We start from the raw sequence: 13,736 nt of genomic DNA on the forward strand, positions 1-13,736 counted from the left end.
GAGAAATAAGGAACAAGGAATTATAAACATACAGAATTAGCAAGAAGAAAGAAGAAGAGGAATTAATCATTTCGCACATCAGGAAGCTATCGCGAGAAATAAAGTGTAATATCTGTTGAATACGCTGGGATGCTTTGGGAAATTATGCTCAGATAATTGTAGGTTATAACCTAAATAATATATATATATATTATTATAGTTTACGTTACTATATTATATCTTATGTGCATACTAGAGTTATCTGGGCGTAATTCCTAAGAAAACCACGTTGTCCGTGAGTTCGTGTTCGCACGTTCACACCCTACACTTTACCACGTGTCTGTGTCACACGGCAGACAAAAATGCGTAACGTTACAGATCACAGATAGCGTTGACATGATTCACTTTCGATATTATGCGGATATTTTGGAAATATGTGATAGATATACATGAGATATATCATAGGATATTTTACGGACGTTTTGAGTATATTAGATATAATCTCAGTACATTCAGTAGGAGTTGCAAAGTTCAGTCGCTATATTCTAAGTTTATCTTGAGGATATACCAAAATGACATTCTACTGAGACGTTATATGAATGTTTTACGTATATTCGGTATGATCACAGTACATTACGTATGAGAGTATAATATTCGTACGATATCTGGTGCTGTCTGGGATCTTATTCAAGATATCTTTAAGACATTTCTAAAAGATATCTAAAAGATATCCAAAAAGATTTTGTCGAAAATATCTTCATAGAATTTCTAAAAGATATCTAAAAGACATCTTAAAAGATGTCTTAAAAATTTTCGAATTAGACATGTCAAAGATATCTAAATGAAAGATCTATACAAGATATCTTAACCTCTTCCTGGCCAAAAGCCTTATATTAGGCTTATAATTAAATTTACCAAAAACACTATATATATTCATTTAGCTAAAATTATTTCTTTTAACATAAATATATGCATTTATTTCGAAATAATTTGATACGTTACTTTAATAACACTTTATATACTGTCTCATACTTCATAAAGTGCAACATAATCATATTTTTATATACATATTTTTCGACATTTTTATTGCAAATGACGCTAAACAATCATTTTAACAATAAATAGTAATATAAAGTTCAAATACAACAAAAAAAATTACTTTTTTCGAATTAAAAGCCTAATAATATTAGGCATTAGAGTGATGTTATCTTCTTCGTAGTTTATTTCACTGACAAGGACAAAAATGTTTTAGTATTAAAATTAAAAAAGTCGGCCAAAAAAGGGTTGATCTTCTAGAGGTTAAAGATGTACGTCTTTTATACATATACCTTGTAGACCAATTCTAGAATTACTTTAAGATATCTATAAACGTCTTTATATATTTATTACTCAACATTAAAAAAAAAACATTTTAAATCATAATTTAGTTAGTTCATGTAGCGGTGAAACATCCGCCACAATACAATGTGCACACGCGTGCAGCATCCGCAGTCGTGATGTAGTTCGCGGAATCGCCGCTATAGGCGACGACGCGATGCTGCCTTTCTCGTGATGAAATTTACATTCTGAGAGCTATATAAGAAGATCACTTACGGTGATGAATTAACTTATGATAGCAATCGTAGTAAGCTCTCAACCCTCTTAGAGCCTACGTAATAAATTTTTTGTATCCCGATGGAGAGAATTCCACGGGTCTTCGCATCTCTTCTCGAAGAAAGCTCTCTAAGCCTCCGCATAAATGTATAAACCTTTATAAATGTCAAAAAAGAATTCTAGAAAAGGTCTTCAAGACGTATAAAAAACATCTTTAAGATGTCTCATATAGATTTTTTAGATTTCTAAAAGACATCTTTTAGATATCTTTAAAATATCTTTTAGATTTCTTTAAGATGTCTTTTAGACATCGCCAGATATTTAAAAGATATCTCAAACTGTTGCATAAGACATCTTTTAGATCGCGAAAAGATATCTTTTCGTAAAAAATGCGAGATATCGCAAGAAGTCGCAAGATGTCTTTTAGAAATCTAAAAGACATCTTTTTGTCTATATGGGTATATTCTGTGTTTGCTGGGTAAGAACTCCGGAAGAAGTAGAGATTCGAACCAGACTTTTATTGAAAAGGAATTCCTGAATAATTCCGGATTTTTTGGGTCTCTAAATTTAAGTCTCTCTATTTTGTGAATTGGAATAGGGTTATCTAACCAGATAATTCCATCATAAATATCCTGAATAGTAAGATCTACATCCACATTGCGGACTATGGCTGTTCTAAATATATATAAGTCTGGAATATAGGCGACAGAGCCTTCAAATAATTCGCTTGACGAGTCAACGAATTTATTGGCTTCTTCAAAGGACTTGAAGTTAATTTTTGTAATGTTTCTTTCTAGTCTTTTTATTTTTTATATATTTTCAAATTTGGAACAAAGTCTTTTTCCAATAGCCATTGGATGAAGATTACCAATGTTTAAATTGGAAGATTCATTGTTTGGTATACTTTCCAAATGTACCGAATAAGGAGAGAGGTGAAATTGTTTGTATCTATTAGCTTTTTGAGATTCTATAAATCTTAAACGAGCCGCTATATTAAATTGATCTGGAAGACGTGGCTCTGTTTGGTCTTGAGTAGATGGATTGACAGCAGAGTCATTTAAAACCATATTAGTATTTTTATCATTAATAACTATCAATAGATCCTGATTCGAAGGAGCATCAGTCTTATTTGATATATTATCCATAGAATTGGTTGATAATTTTTCCTGTTCAGGAGAAGAACCCCCCTGTTCCATTAGGTCGGTTACAGGTATATTCCTACCATCACTTTTACAGTTAGAACTCGAAGGATCTGTATCGTATGGTTTAGTATTTGCAGTCGGAAATTTTTTATTTTTATGTTTACCCATGCTTAAAGCGTTAGTGTATAAAAATCCGGATAGTAAAAATAGTTTATCAATAAGGTATTGTTAAATAGATTTTAAGTTTGTATTAAATCGTTGTATTTGGTTAACACTCAGTTTCAGATTATTTTAGCATACCAAGTAATAAAATTTTTAAAAAATAACAAAAATAGAATGTTTATTATATAAGTTCTACACAATTTTGAGTTACCAATTAATTAAGTTATGAATTTGATATAAGTAGAGCATTAACAGTAAATTGCAAATAATATTAATCCAGAAGTACAGCAATATCACGCTAAAAGTTTAGAAAAATGTAATTTGGACTGGAAAGTCTACACAGGTATTTATCCCGTGAAGCCGGAATGTGCTTTGAATTTATAGACTACAAGGTCAATTCACTTAGAAAGTGGTAACAATATTTCAATGATTTTTAGAAAGAATATATATGCTTAAATAAGGATACTAATAATATCCTAAATCGTATTGTAAATCCAACATTAATGATTCTAAAAAGGAAACTTTTAAGAATAATGATCGCAACGCAGTAACTAAGCATAAGTATAAATAAGGAGTTCCTAAAGTATTATACTGCTATTCTTTAATAATTAGTGAGTTGCCTATATCCAATAACAAACTCCCAACTTAAACGGACACATATACCGTCTGGACACCGAAAACAGTTGAACAATAAATCCAATACAATATATGCAACCTCAACGAAACAATAAGAAAAACTAATTAATATACCCTCAAACAACCTAAAGCAAAGATGAGCTATATGAGAACAAAGAATCCATAATTATAAGAACGAATATTATACATGCACATCAAACATTCAGAGTTTAAGATATACAAAAACTCAAAAGCAAATTCCTTCCAATAGCAAAACAAATAAAGCCAAGGAATGTCAGGGTTATTAGAACCAACAGTGGAACAATCTTATTAGCAATAAACTCTAACTTATCAAATATTTAACATCTCTCAATCAATTAGATTTAACAATCTGTTAAATTTTTAATCACTATATATTAAGAAAGGAGATCACCAATTAAATAACAAAATACATTTTAAGATTAATAATTGCATAATTAAATTTTATATAAATATACAATCAGAAATGAAAATGGAAATATTGCCAAGTTTTAAATTAACTAGAATAAAAATTCATTCAAAAATGAAAGCAGCATGCTATCAGTTTAATATATCCAAATCCATAAAAGAACTCACCCACCTGAGGCAGAACAAGAATCATGGTATTCTCAAAAATAAGCTTTCCTCCATTTAAATGCTCTGGGTATCAAATATTAAGGTAGCTCAACAGATTCTTTGTTTAAAGCCATGTGGTTGATAAGATGGCGGATGTTATTGCGTCGTAGTTTAAATTCGTAGTTAAATCTTGAAGTTTGATTCTGTCCAATTTTCTGATCAGGTTGTGGCACGATAGATGAAATTTCCAAGAAGATTTAATTAGAGTTGTAAATGAAGCCGATCCTCCTCAAAAAATAAGTGTAAGTGTAAACGATATGCACAAAGGCGTATAAGAACTCAGTAAGAAGGATTCTACGTCCTTTCGGATCGGCGGTCACGACGAGAATCCTTTTCACAGAGACATTACGTTTGAGCGTCCAGCAAAAATCAGCTATCGATATTCCATCTCCTTGATGTCGTGATGAAATCTTTCTCCTTGTTCTTCACTATAATTACCTAGATTTTCTGGGAAGTAGTCGATATGAGAATCTAAGAAATACAACTTAAAATTCATTAGGCAATCTAGTTTTCTATAGTTCTCCATCATTTCTGCTCACCCTTTCTCTGTAATCTTGACTTTTGTGGTTCCCTAGAAAATTTTCCCCGGGTAATGTGGTTACATAAGCCTGCACGTTCCGGATTATACATTTGTAATCCAAACTGCTTTTACAAAGTGTTTTTTGAGGTTAGGAAAAAATGAGCCAATTCAGCAATTTCGATCTTAAATTTGAATTCAGCGGGTCAAAATATATAAAAATAGACTAGTCTGGTCCGCCGGACTAAGATTTAAAAAAAATTTTTTTGAGGTTAGGAAAAAATTAGCCAATGCAGCAATTCTGACATTGAATTTGGATTCAGCGGGTCAAAATACATAAAGATAGACTATTCCCCAGCTAACCTTAGATATTCCTAAAATATTCCGTTTGTATCCCGAAACTGCCGTATGTCTGCAATGAGAGAAGATCCAGCAAACACCAATATATAACCATTACATTGCTGCAATAAAACGGAATGTAACAAGTAATATTACATGAACGTTACATATAACATTCCTGTTAGTTATAATTTCCTACTCATGTGATGTTGTAGTTACATAACATAAATATAGCATAGAACTGAACTGTTATATAACTATAACCAAGATGTTTTGTAATGGCAATATAAACTATTATATTGCTGTTATAAAAAATAATTACAGTGTTGTTATATATGTACATGTATATATTTTAGCACATAATTCCCAGGAGGTTAAGTACTTAAATTAAGTTTACATAAAACAAAAAATACTTTTGAATGCAATTTCGTTGTTTTATGTAAAATTAATTTAAGAACTTGACTTCCTGAAAATTGTAAGTGCTAAAATTATAAAGGATAGATATAATTATAAAGGAAAAAGATAACATTAAAAATAGTCTTTTCAATAAACTTCTTAATATATTTAACACATATATTTATCAACAAAATAAACTTATATCTAAACAAATGTATACATATTATATTTTATGATTATTAGTAAATATATTTTAAAAATAATTTTTAAAAACATAAAAAACGAGGGAAAATAAGAGAAAAACATTAAATAAACTTCACGTAATGTTGAACTAAATTATAGCTTTGCTCCAGCTGTCAATCACAATCTCAACGTCAATCACGTCTCCTATAGTTTTATAAAATCCGAAATTGTCAGGACATGATAGTGACATGAGTGCAAGCGCTTCCATTTGAGTTCAGTTTTCTGTAAAAAAAAAATAATAAATAATATTATATAACGCCAATACACTAATTCATATATAGAACATTAAATACGTATTTAGAACCCAGCAAACACAGTTACATAACATCAATGTTGGCACAATAAAACGGGAAGTAACACGCAATATAATATGTGCGTTACATGTAACGTCTCTGTTAATTGTAATTTTCCACTCATACAATGTTATAGTTATATTATATAAATATACCCTAATAGCAAAATGCTAGCAGATTGCGAGTAGATTGGCAGCAAATTCAATCAGATACCCATTGCAGATCCATAGCATTCTGTGTCCGCATTAAGCTCAGTATTTGTTGACAAAGCCTGCTGGCATGGCATGCCAGCAGATTGATTGCAGAAACCGAGCAGGATCTGCTGACATAACCTGACAGCAGATTGGCAGCAGAAATGAAGCAGATATCTAAAAGATTTCTTAAATCGGATATCTTAAAGTGCAACTAGAAATAAAAAAATAAAATAAAAATTTCATTTTTTTTAAATTATTTTTATTAACAGTACATACTAAATTTAGGACAAATTTTTATTAATTAATTAAATTTAAATAATATTGTTTTATTTTATTCTTACTTGCCGCTGGTAGGTTTTGAACCCGGGACCTTAGGATGACAAACCTTGTACTCTATCTGCTACGCCAATTTGACTCATCGGTATGAGTACTTGTTATTGTCTACATATACCAATATGTTATAAACTGACACAATTATATTATTTTTTATAAAAACAATTAAATTTTGCAAAACATATTAAAAATAAATAGCATTAATTTATTTACTTATTAATTTCATTGTTAAATTTATCTTTTTCCATAATAATTTTATGGAAATTGCGATCTATTTAGCATTAATACTTTGAAGCGTTCAAATGGTTAATTAGATGGTTAACTATATAGATCATATATTCTAAGAAAAATTGAATAGTACATCTATTATCCTGTTTTTGTTCAGTACATGATGAATTTAGATTTTGTGCATTTTTTTGTGCGCAGTAATTGTAGACAAACTGTAATTTTTAAAAACATTATCTTTATGATAATTTTTTTAAATATCAAATGGATTTCTCATTCAGGATGTTATAATGTTGTCTGATTTCTGCTACGACGCGCATGGACGGCTCAAAAATCGGACAGCATTGTGTGATATCTTTTATGAGACATTAAGCTGATATCATAAGGATAACATTTTTAAGAAACTTAAATAAAACTCTTCAATAAGATATCTCAAAGACCTCTCTTAGATATCTCTGATAAATGTTACCATTTTGACATCATTTCCAAGATATCTAAATGTTTTCTTTAAAAAGTTCTCTTAAAGTTTTCTGACAAGCGTATTGTCTGGGCTTTTTAAATTTATCTGAAATTCTTTTATCTGTATTATTTTCTATTGGTTGCCGATATTATACATATACTTTAAACTTATGTATAATACAAGTAACCAATAGGAAATAATATAGATAAAAGAACTTCAGATAAATTATAAAAATATAGCTGCCTAATACTTTTGGCCAAGCCTGTATACATACATATATTTTTATATAATTAGGGATCGTAAGGAAATAAAATTATTATAATTGTCAATACATTTTTAATAAGAGTTTAGGCATCATTTCTGTTATTTCAAATTTACCGTTATCGCGCGGTAGCTCAATACAATAAAGTACTTAATCTTTCAATACAATGTATATCGGCGAGAGAACAATTAAACTCTTATTAAAAATGTATTGACAATTAATAATAATTTTATTTCCTTACGATCCCTAATATATTAGAAATATATGTATGTATACAGGATTGGCCAAAAGTATTAGACAATATAATTTAATTTCTCAATAATTTCTACTGCCGCAAACTTTGTTCTTACGTTTTTTTCTATAGAAACATATTAATGCAAGTTTTAATTGGCATTTAAATGGCAATTAAGATTATAAAGTAACGGACATACTGTTTGATTTCTGCTGCCGATCTACCTACAGGTTATGTCAACAGGCTCTGCTCGATTTCTGCTGCCAATCTGTTGTCAGATTATGTTAGCAAGCTCTGCTTGATTTCTGACAGCAGTTTGCCGACATCGTTGGATATTACAGACTCTGTATAAAATTTGTTGCCATTCTGTCGTCAAAAATTGATAGCATGCTCTGCTCAAAATTTGTTCCTGCAGGCTTGGCTATCTGGGTACCATGTAACTGAGATAAAACATAAATGTTATGCAACAATTATATTTTAATTATATGACTGTAATCTTATATTGAGATTAATTTATTAAATTTGCTATAAATTTGCAGACTAACCTCAATCTTGCAAACTGAATATCTGGAATGATCAATTACTTATTATTGAAAATAATTACAAAATATAACTGTACAATATTTTCTATTGCCAAATTGTAAATTTAGTACAAAATGGAAAAATAAAAAGGATTGCCTCGGATAAAATAGATCTTGTGTCTTATGCAACAAAACACAGCGATAAGATTTCCTTGAGCTTGGTGGATGGTCTGGATCGCGCTGAAACTCAGAATCGTCGCACCGTCGCGTTAATCACGATCACACTTAACAATTAAGTCAGTACCGCTCGAGTACACCGGCACCATCAGACTCGTTCTGCCAGAACACCGGCAGCGGATACGTATCGCGTCACGAAATGGTACTGCCAAAAGCTTTCTCGCGTAATTTAAATATAATATCAATATAATAGATCTGTATTGCGCAATACGAATATTATATAAAATATTATATAATATCAATATAACTTCAATATAAAATCCGTTATATAAGTGTTGTTATGTTACTATTATTTCAATATTGCGCATAAATAACAAAAAAATGTAAAAATTAATATAAAATCGTTATATTGTACTCGGATAACAATTTAGATTGCATTAACATGATTTCCACATAGAAATTGGCATCCAGTGGATGTCCAATGGACGTCCATTAAACCTCCATAGATCCATGGGACGTCTATGTCCATGGTGGAAGTCAGATGGACGTCCATTAGAGGTCTAGTAAACTTCCTTAGCTCCATTGGAAGTTTACCTCCATGGCGGAAGTTAGCTAGACGTCCATTAGGGATCCAGTAAACTTCCATGGCTCCATTGAAGATTTACCTCCATGGCGGAAGTTATATAGACATCCATTAAGGATCCATTAAACATCCATAGCTCCATTGGATGTTTTCTTCCATAGTGGAAGTTAGATGGACGTCTATTAGGGATCCACTAAACTTCCATAGCTCTATGGAACATTACTTTTATGATGGAAGTTAGATAGACATCCATTAGGGATCCATTAAACATCCATAGCTCCATTGGATGTTTTCTTCCATAGTGGAAGTTAGATGGACGTCTATTAAGGATCCACTAAACTTCCATAGCTCTATGGAACATTATTTCCATGATGGAAGTTAGACAGACGTCCATTAAGGATCCATTAAACTTCCATAGCTCTATGGAACATTTACTTCCATGATGGAAGTTAGATAGACGTCTATTAGGTATCCATTAAACTTCCGTAGCTGTATGGAACATTTATTTTTATGGTAGAAGTTAACCCAGACAACACGCTTGTTAGAATGAAAACTTTAAGAGAACTTTTTAAAGAAAACATTTAGATATCTTGGAAATGATGTCCAAATGGTAACATTTATCAGAGACGTCTGCTAAGAGAGGTCTTTGAAATATCTCATAGAAGAATTTCATTTAAGTTTCTTGAAAATGTTATCCTTATGATATCAGCTTAATATCTCATAAAAGATATCACAATGCTGTCCGATTTTTTAGCCGTCCATGCGCGTCGTAGTTGACTCAGAAATCAGACAACACTATAACATCCTGAATGAGAGATCCATTTGATATTAAAAAAAAATTATTATAAAGATAATGTTTTCAAAAATAACGGTTTGTCTACAATTACTGCACACAAAAAAAAGCACAAAATCTAAATTTATCATGTACTGAATACAAAAACAGAATAATAAGTGTACTATTCAATTTTTCTTAGAATATATGATCTATATAGTTAAAATTATCTAATTAACCATTTGAACGCTTCAAAGTATTAATGCTAAATAGATCGCAATTTCCATCAAATTATTAAGGTTATGGAAAAAGAAATTTAACAATGAAATTAATAAGTAAATAAATTAATGCTATTTATTTTTAATGTTTTGCAAAATTTAATTGCTTTTATAAAAAATAATATAATTGCGTCAGTTTATAACATATATGTATATGTAGACAATAACAAGTACCCATATCGATGAGTCAAATTGGCATAGCGGATAGAGTACAAGGTTTGTAATCCTAAGGTCCCGGGTTCAAAACCAGAGGCAAGTAAGAATAAAATAAAATAATATAATTTAAATTTATATTTAATTAATAAAAATTTGTCTTAAATTTAGTATGTACTGTTGATAAAAATAATTTAAAAGAAATAAAATTTTTATTTTAAATTTTTATTTTGTCAATCATCTATCGAGGCTCCATGAAGCTTCTACTAATGATCCACGAAACGTCCGTCAGTCATCCATCGAGGCTCCGTGAAGCCTCTATTAATGATCCATACAACGTCTAATAGACCTCTTTGACGACCTCTAATGAAGGTCTAATGGACGTCCACAATGCGGAACTGTGGATTTCTAATGGCTCTATATTGGATGTCTAATGGACGTCCACTGGAAGTTTATACTTCCATGGCAGACGTCCATTAGACATCTACTGGAGGTTTTGTTTCTATGTGGGTTGTAAGGTAACATTTGTTATCTCACATGTTACTTCTGTGCAATGTTGCGTCTATATTCTGTGTTTGCTGGGAATATTCGAGGATTGGTACGAATAAACCGTCATGCGCATGTACGCATCTTGCTAATTTGCACGCTGGTGCACGCGCAACCGACGCAACGCCGCAACATGATGACGTGCGCGAGGTTAGCAGCGAGTCAGTTTTTAGTTTTATGCATAATTTGTATATTTTACATCGTGAAGGAAAATACGACTGTGCTTAATTTGAAGTTTAGTCTAACACAATGGGTTGTATAATCAGATAAGTCTCACAAAATTTTTATTTTTTTGTATGGAGTAAGTATTCTGAGATAAGATTAATACTTTGTGTTATGTTTTATTTTTAGTTATATTAAAAGCAAGAGAGGAAGAAACACTTTATTTGAGCGTAAAGTAGAAGAAAGAGTAGACGAGTAAGGAAAGAAAGATATAAAAGAGGGATTAACCTCACAGCTTGGAATTTACAGTGTGCCGAACAGAATATGTGGACCTTGAAGGTATCAAATAACATAATTTTACCAAAAAAGTTATAGGATGAAGTGAACAGTTTATTTTTTTGTGTGAGAAAGTATCTATATTACAATCTAACTTGTTTCGAGAAAACCTTCGCAAAAGATTTAATAAAGAACAAGCAATTTGATGAGATTATCATTATTATCATATTTATTATTCGAATTTTAAAGAGAAGCAGTAAGAAATTTTATTAATACATTATTAAAAAATTGTTGGCTTACACCAAAATTCTCTTTCTTGTAAGCTGGTGTATGCTATTGATAAAAAATTCACCGAAGTTTGTCTCTGTTTAAGCTTAGCAAACCATTATATAAAGAATTGGCAGAGCAATTCATATCAAAAGGATTATCCAAAGGTGTATCTCCTAGTTCTTCAAGTATGTCATTATCTTATGGCAGGCTAGGTAAGAGAATAATGACAAATGTTATAATTCTATTTTAATATTGTATTGCAACTATGTGACTCTTAAAGGTATCGTACAACCATCTTTTTTAGATTACTGAAATAAATAAAAAGCGAAATCTGATCTGAAACAATTACAACAAAGTATACAGACTAATGTCACTCAACTAACCTGCCGATGATGTGGTCGCAGGCTGTAATATAGGAAATATGTTTATGAATGTCAAAGATTATCTGTAGGTCTTAGTCATTTAGTAACTGTTATGCATTTTGTGTCAGCCAGATATACGCCTCAGAATTATACTGATAAAGCTCTTAGTTACATTAAAAACTAAAAAGTAAGTATTTAAATACTCTGTTGTTCCCAAAATAATTTATTCTAATTAATACAATTTTTTTCATACATTCACAATGATCACATTCAGAATTTTTATTTATATTTTTGATTCTCTAACTTAATTGTTTGTAAATTGAGGCATATATAAGACGAAAGACTACAAAATAGGCATATATGAGACGAAAGACAAAATAAGATATTTTTATTTATAGAATAATTTAAGAATGACCAGTGAATGTGCGTATGATTATTCTGGAAATGTGCACAAAAGTGGAACTTGAGAAGGAACATTTGATTATTTTTATCTCTAATTTGCTGGGTTTTATTCTAAAAACATATAATGGCTATAATTTATTCTTACCTGTTCTAATCCTTGTGAAAATTTCTTCAGCTTTTATAAACTTCAGTTATTCTTTACGTTCTTTTAAATTTTAAGAAGAACAGTTGTCCGAATGATGTAAGAATAATTGGCAGAATCCTGTAATATAAAATTAGTTTTAATATGATACGTCTTTATAAATTATATTTATAAGTTTATAACTGCCTTTATATATTGTATGATTTACACATATGCTATGTGACTTTTGCAACTAGAAATGTATGTAAAACTAGCAGCCCGAATAATAAATTATCTTTAAATTTACTTAAGAAATACATTATTTAAATATAAAAATATGTAGTTGTGCAGATCAAAACAAGAAGCATATCGCTATACATTTTGTCAATAATAGGTTTGATAATATATATATCTGTTAGTTTTAACTTTAACGATAAATTTATTGCTTCGCAAGATAGAGTAGAACTTTTATCTGCCATACTTTTTTGTTCATTTTGTGCAAAAATGCATCGAATAAGCAGCGTATACAATTTTCTCGAAATTGTATGATAGATCTAAATTGTATAATTATCAATGTACTGTCAATTCCACAATACATGTTGCATCGAATTAACATGTAATATCAAAAATAAAAAATATATAAAGTCGGTTATAACTTATAAATCTATATTGTTGTTGCTGACTAAACATAACCTACAAAACATGTAGGAAAGATTATAATAAGTTATCTATGATGTATATTATATATAAGAAAATTAATATATGTTAATTAAATGCAGTAACATTTTCTACACCTTTTTATATAATCTTTAATAAATGTTGACCTAAAAAACATAAAGGATTACCTGATTAAAGTCAAGTTGCAAGAAAACAACGTCTCTCTTTCGTCATTATAGCATCCACTAGGGGAAAGCGCGCCTAATGCACGAGATGTACGTTGTGCGATTGAGGTTAGAGTCTCACAAGATTCAAATTTTATAATATCCATATAACATAAGTAAAACAATTGTTGTGTAACCACGCAACATTGTGGTTACATCACTGTCCGGTTATTGTAACATACAAATAACGAAGTAATATTATAGCTTCATAACTTTGTTACATCACATATATGTAGTAAAGTTTCGTAACTATAATATAAATAGAGTGTAACGTCTGTTATATTCCCAGCAAACGAAAAAGGATTCAAAGGTATTAAAAATTTTTAATACCTTTGAATTCCTTTTTTGACGGAATTAGATGGAATTAGATGGGATTCGAAATGAGATGATCTAATCCCATGGAATCCAAAAAAGAAATTTTCAATCCCATTCAATCCTATGGAATCCGTAGAGGTTATGGAATTGTATGGCATTAGATGGTTTAGAAAATTATTGTTTTAAATTCCAATGAATCCCGTAATGACCAAACTCACTCACACACACACACACACAATTTTATGAAAATAGGAAAGGATAATAAATTTCAATGGTTA

General features: G+C 30.3%; 1 long non-coding RNA gene across 1 annotated transcript; it reads right to left on the reverse strand.

The window, feature by feature from the left end:
- Positions 1-5,679: 5,679 nt before the first annotated feature.
- LOC118648449 lies at positions 5,680-13,699 on the reverse strand. Its single transcript, XR_004965300.1, has 3 exons — positions 13,108-13,699; positions 12,287-12,403; positions 5,680-5,862 (listed from the first exon to the last, which is right to left on the reverse strand). It is a non-coding gene; the product is annotated as an uncharacterized LOC118648449 (long non-coding RNA).
- Between the last annotated feature and the right edge of the window lie 37 nt (positions 13,700-13,736).

The sequence above is a fragment of the Monomorium pharaonis genome, unplaced genomic scaffold (genome assembly GCF_013373865.1).
Source record: "Monomorium pharaonis isolate MP-MQ-018 unplaced genomic scaffold, ASM1337386v2 scaffold_439, whole genome shotgun sequence".
NCBI classification, from domain to species: Eukaryota; Metazoa; Arthropoda; class Insecta; order Hymenoptera; family Formicidae; genus Monomorium; species Monomorium pharaonis.